This window comes from Coregonus clupeaformis, chromosome 37 (assembly GCF_020615455.1).
Source record: "Coregonus clupeaformis isolate EN_2021a chromosome 37, ASM2061545v1, whole genome shotgun sequence".
Lineage (NCBI taxonomy): Eukaryota > Metazoa > Chordata > Actinopteri > Salmoniformes > Salmonidae > Coregonus > Coregonus clupeaformis.
This window is the reverse complement of record NC_059228.1, coordinates 30691760-30704287: the sequence shown is the minus strand read 5'-3', so window position 1 is coordinate 30704287 and position 12528 is coordinate 30691760.

The following is a 12528-nucleotide window of genomic DNA, read 5'->3' as shown; positions in this document are numbered from 1 at the left end:
AGTTTACATACACTAGGTTGACTGTGCCTTTAAACAGCTTGGAAAATTCCAGAAAATGATGTCATGGCTTTAGAAGCTTCTGATAGGCTAATTGACATCATTTGAGTCAATTGGAGGTGTACCTGTGGATGTATTTCAGGGCTTACCTTCAAACTCAGTGCCTCTTTGCTTGACATCATGGGAAAATCAAAAGAAATTAGCCAAGACCTCAGAAAAAGAATTGTAGACCTCCACAAGTCTGGTTCATCCTTGGGAGCAATTTCCAAATGCCTGAAGGTACCACGTTCATCTGTACAAATAATAGTATGCAAGTATAAACACCATGGGACCATGCAGCCGTCATACCACTCAGGAAGGAGACGCGTTCTGTCTCCTAGAGATGAACGTACTTTGGTGCGAAAAGTGCAAATCAATCCCAGAACAACGGCAAAGGACCTTGTGAAGATGCTGGAGGAAACAGGTACAAAAGTATCTATATCCACAGTAAAATTTGTCCTATATCGACATAAAATGAAAATCCACTCAGCAAGGAAGAAGCCACTGCTCCAAAACCGCCATAAAAAAAGCCAGACTACAGTTTGCAACTGCACATGGGGACAAAGATTGTACCTTTTGGAGAAATGTCCTCTGGTCTGATGAAACAAAAATAGAACTGTTTGGCCATAATGACCATCGTTATGTTTGGAGGAAAAATGGGGTTGCTTGCAAGCCGAAGAACACCATCCCAACCGTGAAGGACGGGGGTGGTAGCATCATGCTGTGGGGGTGCTTTGCTGCAGGAGGGACTGGTGCACTTCATAAAATAGATGGCATCATGAGGAAGGAAAATTATGTGGATATATTGAAGCAACATCTCAAGACATCAGTCAGGAAGTTAAAGCTTGGTCGCAAATGGGTCTTCCAAATGGACAATAACCCCAAGCATACTTCCAAAGTTGTGGCAAAATGGCTTAAGGACAACAAAGTAAAGGTATTGGAGTGGCCATCACAAAGCCCTGACCTCAATCCTATAAAACATTTGTGGGCAGAACTGAAAAAGCATGTGCGAGCGAGGAGGCCTACAAACCTGACTCAGTTACACCAGCTCTGTCAGGAGGAATGGGCCAAAATTCACCCAACTTATTGTGGGAAGCTTGTGGAAGGCTACCCGGAACGTTTGACCCAAGTTAAACAATTTAAAGGCAATGCTATCAAATACTAATTAAGTGTATGTACACTTCTGACCCACTGGGAATGTGGGTTATTCTGACATTTCACATTCTTAAAATAAAGTGGTGATCCTTACTAACCTAAAACAGATCTTTTTTACTACGATTAAATGTCAGCAATTGTGAAAAACAGAGTTTAAATGTATTTGGCTAAGGTGTATGTAAACTTCCGACTTCAACTGTAGATGGACGGAACACAACCATGGACACAGGAGTGAGTTGCCTTCATCTAGTTGGACACAGATGCAGCTTATTTTAATGACAGCCATTCATGCTAACTTAAGGTTGGATCCACTGACCCCCTGCCTTTCCCATATAAGGCCTCCTGTCACTCAGGTTCAGTGTGTTTAACCCCTCGGGGGGGATTGATGGTCAGGGTGAGAGGAGTGACTCAGGAATAGAAGGCAAAGATTGGGGAAAAGGACAGGGAATGTTTGGCCTGAATGCTTGGAACGGAAGCAGAGACTCCACGATTTGATGGGGACACCATCAAATATGAAAAAGGGCTTATTCTGAACATTGACGTTGTATGGCGGATGCTAGCTATGCACTGCACTGTGTGAATTTATACTGAGGGAAATACAAAGGCATGGATCCATCAATCAATCCCATGACCAATCTGTCAAATAATGTCATTCAAACATTTAAAAATGAAACCTGAACTTAATCGATACATGTTTTGGATTCATATTCTCCCAATTCAAAGTGCATAGCTGCCCCAATGCCTCAGTTTGTTGACACATGTTACTGGCAACACAAAGGCTGTGGGTTCAGTTGAACCCTATTTCATTTTAGATAACATGTGTATAACTTGATTGCGAAAGCATTGTGCAGGAGCTATTTGAGGCACCCATGCTTCTAAACAGGCCATCCTGTGATAGTGGGCTTCACCAGTGGGTAGTGGCTTAGAGAGCAGGGTACTATGGGACCATGCTACATGGTGCTATGTCTTCCTGGCTAATTGCTCAATTCAACTCCTATGAAGGATCTGTCCAAATTGAACAAAATGATGAATGGTCATAATTTCTTCATTCTGCTGACATTCCAGAGAGCATTCAGACACCAGTGGTACTGATGAGACACAGCACTGATGATATGACACTTTTCTAAGTGTTAACGAATGAGGGCAACATGTGCTTTGAGAGCATCAGAGATAGACACAACAACAGAGCCACATCATATAATCTGGGACACAATCTGTCACTACACCCCATGTGAATGCTACCATTTAACACCAAGCGCAATCATTTACCTCAGTGCGGATATCATAATTAATGGACTACACAGCCTATTAGTGGGCTGTGTGAATGCTATCAGCTGCCTAAGTGTAATGCTGAGGTGTGGTTTGGCAGAGCATACTGTTTGAGGACGTACACACAGTCTCTGTGCTTGTTTATGGCACATGGGGCTTGGAGGTAGTTTGAAGGTGTGTGGAAGACTGTAGTAGATGCTGGGATCACTCAAGAGGTTTAGGCTGTAGATTTACAGCCCCCTTCCCCCATCCTCCCCCATCCTGCATGCACTCATGCAATGAACACACTCATACGTCCTGTTCCAGGCCAGCAGGTGGACTCTGTCCGGCCAAACGGTAGCCCCCGTCAGCCCCATTGCATCGTGGGTGCCTCTCCTCCCATCCCGTTGCACCGTGGGTCGAGTGTGAGCTTCCTGTCGTCTGTGTTTGAATTGGGAAGTGGGGCATTCCCGCTTCCCTTTCCCATCCCACATGGCCAGCTGGTAGATGTTGACCCCTCGCAGACAGATGGGATAGTCTCACTGGCTACTGAGCCCTATACTATGAATCTGATTTGAGGGGTTAGCGAGGTAACTTTGGTCAACTGAGTTCAACTCGGAATAACCAGTGACACGAAAGTGGCTCACCTTTTAGCCAGGTACATTTGGCAAATAATCCTTCACAACTAACCTGCTCTGGGGCAGTTTAACTCAGGACTAACTCCATTTATCCTGAATGAAGTGTCTGAGCCTCGAGTTGAGTACCAATCAAATCAGATTCCTTCCCTCTCGCAAAGATTGCCTCATCATCCCCTTAATTTGAGGAAGACGAATGATTAAATATTTTATTAATCAAATAGTTTTTTGTGTGTTAAAACATGTAAACGTTAAAATACTTATTTACATTTTAGCAGACGCTCTTATCCAGAGCGACTTACTGTTAGCGAGTGCATACATTTTTCATACTGGCCCCCCGTGGGAAACGAACCCACAACCCTGGCGTTGCAAGCGCCATGCTCTACCAACTGAGCTACAGGGGACTTCTCACATTACACATTTAGTAATGACAGAATGCATTAGAAACATCACGCACAATAACACTTTTGTATTCCTTAATACAAGTATTTTATCGATAGGAATGGGGAAAAAGGTGCTTGTGTATTGATAAGATAAGCACATCAAAGCACACCAAAGCTGGCATTAACGATTTGTAATAAAAGAAAGACTGCACTTCTAACAGCCTATTTCACACCATAGCCTGCTGAATTTGCAAGATAACTTCCTTTAATTTTGATTTCTGCACAAATGAAAAAGTGGCACTGACTTGTCCATGGATTGATGTTTCAGTATTGTCTCAGGAAAGAGTTTGGCGTTCAACTAGCCATGTGCTACTTGAACGAGCAGTTACAGTTGAAGTTGGAATTTACATACACCTTAGCCAAATACATTTAAACTCAGTTTTTCACAATTCCTGACATTTAATCCTAGTAAAGATTCCCTGTTTTAGGTTAGTAAGGATCACCACTTTATTTTAAGAATGTGAAATGTCAGAATAACCCACATTCCCAGTGGGTCAGAAATGTACATACACTCAATTAGTATTTGGTAGCATTGCTTTTAAATTGTTTAACTTGGGTCAAACTGTTCGGGTAGCCTTTCACAAGCTTCCCACAATAAGTTGGGTGAATTTTGGCCCATTCATCCTGAAAGAGCTGGTGTAACTGAGTCAGGTTTGTAGGCCTCCTTGCTCGCACACGCTTTTTCAGTTCTGCCCACAAATTTTCTATAGGATTGAGGTCAGGGCTTTATGATGGCCGCTCCAATACCTTGATTTTGTTGTCCTTAAGCCATTTTGCCACAACTTTGGAAGTATGCTTGGGGTCATTGTCCATTTGGAAGACCCATTTGCAACCAATCTTTAACTTCCTGACTGATGTCTTGAGATGTTGCTTCAATATATCCACATAATTTTCCTTCCTCATGATGCCATCTATTTTGTGAAGTGCACCAGTCCCTCCTGCAGCAAAGCACCCCCACAGCACGATGGTGTTCTTCGGCTTGCAAGCGCCCCCCTTTTTCCTCCAAACATAACGATGGTCATTATGGCCAAACAGTTCTATTTTTGTTTCATCAGACCAGAGGACATTTCTCCAAAAAGTACGATCTTTGTCCCCATGAGCAGTTGCAAACCGTAGTCTGGCTTTTTTTATGGCGGTTTTGGAGCAGTGGCTTCTTCCTTGCTGAGTGGATTTTCATTTTATGTCGATATAGGACTAATTTTACTGTGGATATAGATACTTTTGTACCTGTTTCCTCAAGCATCTTCACAAGGTCGATTGCTGTTGTTCTGGGATTGATTTGCACTTTTCGCACCAAAGTACGTTCATCTCAAGGAGACAGAACACGTCTCCTTCCTGAGCGGTATGACGGCTGCGTGGTCCCATGGTGTTTATACTTGCGTACTATTGTTTGTACAGATGAACGTGGTACCTTCAGGCGTTTGGAAATTGCTTCCCAAGGATGAACCAGACTTGTGGAGGTCTACAATTTTTTTCTGAGGTCTTGGCTGATTTCTTTGGATTTTCCCATGATGTCAAGCAAAGAGGCACTGAGTTTGAAGGTAGGCCTTGAAATACATCCACAGGTACAACTCCAATTGACTCAAATGATTTCAATTAGCCTATCAGAAGCTTCTAAAGCCATGACATCATTTTCTGGAATTTTCCAAGCTGTTTAAAGGCACAGTCAACTTAGTGTATGTAAACTTCTGACCCACTGGAATTGTGATACAGTGAATTATAAGTGAAATAATCTGTCTGTAAACAATTGTTGGACAAATTACTTGTGTCATGCACAAAGTAGATGTTCTAACCGACTTGCCAAAACTATAGTTTGTTAACAAGACATTTGTGGAGTGGTTGAAAAACAAGTTTTAATGACTCCAACCTAAGTGTATGTAAACTTCCGACTTCAACTGTACAAGCCCAGCTCGAGCAGGTTCGAGTAAGCAGCGGGTGCACGATAAATATCCACCTTTGTAACATGGATGAAACCTTTTCTGGAATGTGAAGCTAACTGATGCTGGCTAGCTTAATAAAACTCTGAGTAGATGTAGCTGGCATCTTAGTATAATACTAGTACATAATATATGCCATTTAGCAGAGGCTTTTATCCAAAGCGACTTAAAGTCATACATACATTTGTGCGGCCCCAGGAATCAAACCCACAATCCTGGCATTGCAAGCACCATGCTGGGTGTTTATTTGTTCTGTTTCACACATGTGCAAGTGTGTATTATACATATGTGTGAATTGGAAATGTTTTTTTTTCCATATCCCAGTAGGGCCACAGCCTGCCATTATCAACATTGAACCTGGAGCAATTAGGGCTAAGTGCCTTGCTCAAGGGCACATCATTTTCACCTTGTCCGCTCATAGATTCAAACTAGAAACCTTTCAGTTACTTGCCCAATACTCTAACCACTAGGCTATCTACCCCTCTGGTCTCTCGCCCTGACTCCTACATATTAGTAGCATATAAACATGTGGTCAGTAGGAGAAATAACCATAGCATGCAGTATAGTAAGCAGTAGACTTGTGTTATTATGGTCAGTGCAGAGGGATAACCACTGTGTAAATCTGTTACTCTGTATAACTCAATAGAACTCTATAGAAGCCTGTGGAACTCTTCTTTTTGTTATCCTTGGGTGCACCAGCACAGGGGACATTAATCAAAGCGCCACACTATAAAGGATCTGTTTCTTCTTGTTAATTAGCTGCATTGTAATCCTGCTCAGAATGTTTAAGCAGAGTTTCATACATACTGTATATTTATGACCCCTAGTGTTATAAAAGGAGGCAATAACCCTTCATTAAGCCCTGACTAGTGGGCCTGGTCAATAGCTCAGCAGCGAGCAGAGAGGGACATATAACAAACGAGACAGACCCTATATTGGAAACCTAGGACTATTCAATTAAAACTGTAGAACCTAAATTAAAAAATACAATTCAGATTCAGATTTTCTTTTAGTTTCTCACTGTAAACATTGTTTTGTGGCGTACATGAATCTTTACTGCAGAAGCTTTCAGTGAACACACAAACAACCAGACTGCAGATCTTTCAGCCAGCCCTCACACACATAGAGAGAGAGGCACAGACAAAAACACTGACCTGTCATCACAGTGATTTGGACAGGTAGGATGTTTAACTGTTTACTGGTTTGTCCTCATTGCCCGGCCCTCCTAGTTACTCAGCAACTTACACCAAAACAAACAAGCCTCCAGCCAAAACACACACACACACACACACACACACACACACACACACACACACACACACACACACACACGACTGCCTGGTGCCTATGCTGCCCCAGGGGCCCATTGCTAGCGTAATGACCTGCACTGATAGGGTTGTAGTGTCTCTTTAGTCACACTTAGTGGGAGGATGAGCTGCAACAATGTATCCATACCTCAGCCCTCAGCCTCCCTTATCCAAAACACTACAACAGACCTGTCTGAGTCCAGTTCAGATCCACTCCCTCACTTCATTAAAACACTGCTGTCTGCTTTCCTCTGTCTGTCTGTCAATATGCATGTGTTTGTAAGCGAGAGAGTGAAAGAGGAGCAGAAAGACGAAGAGAAAGAGACAGTAGAAAGAGAAAGAGAAAGAGACAGTAGAAAGTGCGTGCAGACAGAGAGCCGGTCTGTGCTGTGCTGCAGTCCCGCTGGCTGTGCGGGAGCATGACATGACAGACAGCTCTCTCTGTGGGGTCAGAGGTCAGCTCTAATTGGGTTAATGGACCTGGAGAACCAAAACAAACAGATCTCAGGTCAGCCCAGATCAGAGGCCAAGCAGCGTTGCCCAGAACCAGAGAGGAGCAACAAACGAGCAAACAGAAGCCCCTAGACACAACACCGGCACACAACAACAGGATAGTTTTACACGGCAACACTTAATGCAGTCTATGTAATTTCCCTTATGACATGTAGTTACTTGGATACTACTTTGGTCACTAAAATATTTATACTCCTCACTGGCAAGATTCTAAAATTAGTATTTTAATTAGTTATTGGTATTTACACCAACAAATTAAAATCCTCTCAAACCACACACTACAAGGGTAACATAAAGTCTGACTAGTTACATTGCAGCAGTACAATGAGCATGAATCATTGACATTTTACAGTTAGGCAATCACTCATACCAGATCATAACATCTAAGATTCCGGAAATGTCAACCCAATCCTGAGATTCCCATCCCATTGGCTTAGTGTTGCATGTGAACTCTAACTTACTGTAAAAGACTCCTCATAATGTGAACTTGAGCCTGTAATACCAAAGCCCATGACTTGGCCAATAAATATCCCTGATAATTGTGTGAACCCTAGGCTAGTGAGGCCATAAATATCCCTGATGGAGGGGGTGACATACGCGGAGACAGCAGCTTCCGATCCGCAACAGGAAGCAGGAGGAACACACTTACTAAGGAGTCATGAAGAGTCGTAACCCTAACCCTAACCCTAACCTTACATTAACACCCAAAACCTGAGAACAACAGTTATGATTAGCCTACCAAGGCCTGCAATGATTTCTACTGTATCTGATATAATATCTGATGGTATGTGATTGTAAGTGATATCCAAACGTTGCTGTCCTCATAGGACATTCTCAAGAACTCTACAAAGTAATCACTCATATCAAGCAACAGAGCCAAAGCCAGTGACAATCTAATGGTCTCCGTAAATGTCTGTCCAGCTGTTAAGCACGTGCATCCATCTCTCTCATACACATTCTGTTTACACGATTTGGCACTTAATGTGTCCGAGTGTGTGTCTGTGTGAGTTAACGGAAGCCTGGAGTGTGTGTGTCTGTCGCACTACGGAAGGGCTGTGTGTGAGTGTGTTGTGAAAGAGTTATGATCTGTTTGGGTCAGTAATGAGGAGAGGCAGCACGGCATCACTCAACAAGATAAACAGTGTCAGAGTTTAAACAGCCCAGACCCCTCTGTCCACACACACACACACACACACACACACACACACACACACACACACACACACACACACACACACACACACACACACACACACTCCCTGTTGCTCAGACCACCTCTTCTTTTTCTTTACACACACCTATCTCTCTCCCTAATTCATCCTCTCTCCTCTCTTTCCCCACCAAGTGCAGGGAGGCAGAGCCACCAGCCAAGTGTTTGATGTTGTCATCCTACTACCCAGTGACAACGTGACAGTGTAAACACCTCAAACAGCCCCAGTGGGGGCCGCCAGGGGCCTCATGGAGGATGCGATTGTAACTGCCTTTAATTGACCAAACTTTTAGTTTGACATCACTGGGAAAACATCCCAGCATCAATCTAGAGCAAATTACAGGGAGCTCACGCCAGGCATTTGGAGTCAACGTCTATTGGGCCTCTGTCGCCGTGACACCCGGATGATTGATCACCGCGCCGCGGCAACGGCTCTCTAACCTGATCAGCCAAATTACTGTGGCGACCGCGGGGGCCATCTGAGCCTCGCGCCACAAATGAAATCCACAGCGCTCATCACATCACGCATCACACACACACACACACACACAAGCAAGGCAGACAACATCCTCTTGTCCTCTCACACAGAGAATGGGAGAGACCCCCACCATTGTCCCAGGGGACCACAGCACCAGGTGATGGGAACGGCAGGAGGACATGAAGACATATTAATGTACTAAAGACTTAATGAAGCTCAGTCCAGTACTCAGAGAGAAGAGAGAGGCTACAGGAGTGGGGGGTATGGTTTTTACTTTATTAGTTTACAGCAGATTAATGGGGCTAATCATTTAAGTGATGGAGATGGATTACCCTCTCAAAGCTGGCCCTGGCCCCAATACCGTCCATCCCCCTTCCTCCTCCACCAACTCACACCTCTCCTCACCCCCCTCTCCACCACCACTACTCCTCACCCTCCTCTCCCCTTTGCATCCCCGACCTCTCTCTCTCCCTGCCCAGCCAATATTAAAGCAACATGGACCTGAAAGACCTGTCCAATCACACAGCATGCAGAGGGCGCTTCTTTTTAAACTAGGTGAAGAAAATCAGTGCTAAATGGTAGGAGCAGATCCCGCCACAAGTTTGTGGTTTATAGTATATATGATCTAACAGGGATTCAACAGCACTTCTCATACAAGAAAGAGAAACTAACTGACTACATGTGTGAGAGGGGGGGAACATGGAAATGTATCATTTATTTGATATATCAAAGGTGCAACTTAATTGTAGTCATATGAGATTAAATGGACTGGATGCAATAATGCATGAGGATGCAATAATGCATGAGCCTACTGTGAAACCTTCATCGGATCTAAATCAAGATGAAGTCATAATGTATACTGAGACAGGGCCTGTCCGATGTGTTATCTGATTGTGTTTGTAACTGTGTTTGTGGTTGGGCTTCTCCTCACAGTAAATGAGGACACCATTGTTACTGTAGCCCAGCCCCTTAGACAGGATATTGCATCACTCTGCTGGTAATAAAAGTGTCACACACCCACTCTTCCTTACATCTCTCTCCTCCATCCCCTCCACCCATCTCCATCACTTCACCCACTGCTGGCAGCATTTGAGTGAAGCAGTGTCCACTAAGAGTTTTAATTACTGTCTCCTCTTTCTCTCCTTCTTTTTCACTCCCTATCTTCCCCCTCTCCTGCCCACTGCAAGATAGATCTCAGTGTCAGAGGCCTTGACAGATGAAGACAGAGCACAGGTACCCCTACATATGCATACACACCCACACACACACCCCCACACACACACCCACACACACACACATACACACACATACACACACACACACTTTCTGTTCCTCAATCCCCCCTCTCTCTGATTCCATTGCTACAGGGGGACACAGTCGGAGTGTTGTTCCAAGACAGAGTGAATGGTGTGGACTGAGATATAAATCAAAGTCAATGTTGAGTAAAGTTTAGATAAGAAAGTGCACACAGGAGAATAGCTCATTCTAAACAGCACTTGTAAGAGGCTAACATACGTCTCACCATGGGTCCATTTGAAGTGTTGTAGACAGTGGTGCATCAATGGACAGCATAACAAATACAGAACCTCACACGGTTACATGAACTGATACTGTACACATAAATGCACACCAACTCAGCTTTAAATTCCACAACTGTAACCAAACCCCAAACCCCAAAATCATATATTCAAACCTACACACACACATCCAGACAATAATAACACACACTAACCCAATAAACAATACCACACAGCAATTCATTATTATCTAAGTTTTGAGTGGAATTCTGTAGATATATATATTTTTGTTGCTTTCTGCTATTTCGCTTTGACAACTCTGAGAGATGCCTTGCTCAACTGTCCCTCATCACAAGAAAATAAAAACAATACAATAAAAATGTAATCTTACTTTGTCATATTGACATAATGAAAGATATGTATTGTTTTCTTGTAAATTTCCATATCAATTATTTAATATGCAGCAAAATGCAATGTGATAGAGAGTAATATGTTCTCATAAGGCACGCATTAATTCCAATGCCGTATATTCATGTGAATAAAAATGAGACATTATAATAAAGCTCCTCATGCATGCGTTTTGTTCGTTCTTTATATCACGTTATATGAATAATATGGATATGTTTCTGTCACTGAGGATAACATGCCCTCTACTTCCCTCTGGTGGAGAACAAGAGCAGAAAACAAACAGACAGGGTTTTATATGAGCACGTCTTGAGCAGGAACCCCAACACATGCACAGATATGTCATTATTTAGTATTAGCCTTATGTAGTATTATGTAACCTGTAATTTACATGAAAAGTAAAGTTTGTGGGTGCTTTCTGGTACCTATAAAGTAAAATAAATAGTAATATAAAAAAGATACGCACAGTGTCACAGACAAGCATGCACTACTGAGTATGTGTGAGAGAGAGCAAGAGAGAGAGAGAGTCTGACAGGCCATTACTGCAGACGGGTACATAACTCAATGAGATAAGTAAGAGCTGCTGCTGAAATGGCTTGTGTCAGCTGCCACTGACTATGTGTGTGTGTGTGTGTGTGTGCGTGCGTGCATGTGTACGGTCACTGTCCGGGAGTGAAGCAGGGGCCTGACAGGCAGTTAGCAGGTCTCACCTCTCAGACTCTGAGTGTCTGTATGTCCCAAGTGAGTCTCTATGTCTCTGATTCTGTGTCTGAGTGTGTTTGTGCATACATGTGTATCTCTATGTTCCCAAGAGAGACTGTCTTTGTCTGTCTTCGGGCATCTGTATAGAAAGTGTATATATCTGTATTCACCTGCGACTTAGCGCTTGCCTGCATCTCTCTGAGATGCTTTCTGTGTTTGTGTACTCTATCCAGAGCATAATCTGTCCACACAGTGGTTATCTTGGAGCTTCTCTCCAGACACTCCAACACTCAGCAGGCCTGGACACACCACAGACCTCCCCCCAGGGCACACAACACACCAACACCACAGGAGGTTTGTGGCAGCTTAATTGGGGAGGACAGGCTCGTCATAATGGCTAGAGGGGAATGAGTGGAATGGTATCAAATACATCAAACACATGGTTTCCATGTGTTTGATGCCATTCCATTCGCTGCATTCCAGCCATTATTATGAGCCGTCCTCCCCTGAACAGCCTCCACTGACCAACACACTTACTCAAGGGTAAAATGTGTTTTTCCTATTTATCTTTCTCTTATCTTGCTGTGTGTGAATGCTCCATTAACATAATTAATTATTTATTAACCACAACTTTTTTATGATACAGGAAGATTATATTGCTTCATGAGTTTTTATGATAAAAAGCATACTGCATGTAAAAAAAAAAACAGTCGCTGCGTCAACTATCAGGTAAAAGAAACGCATATCACCCACTGTCATACTTTCTTTTCCTGGAGGGCTGATGCCGCTCGTTCCATAGACAATAAATCCAAAAAGTCCTTTAACCAAGTGTCCATGCTGAAACACTGAGGTTTAAGCACTTTCCAATTCATAAGTATTTCCAATTCATAAGTATTGTCCGTTTGACTGATAGGTGGGCCAGAGCAATGATGCGTTGCGTGG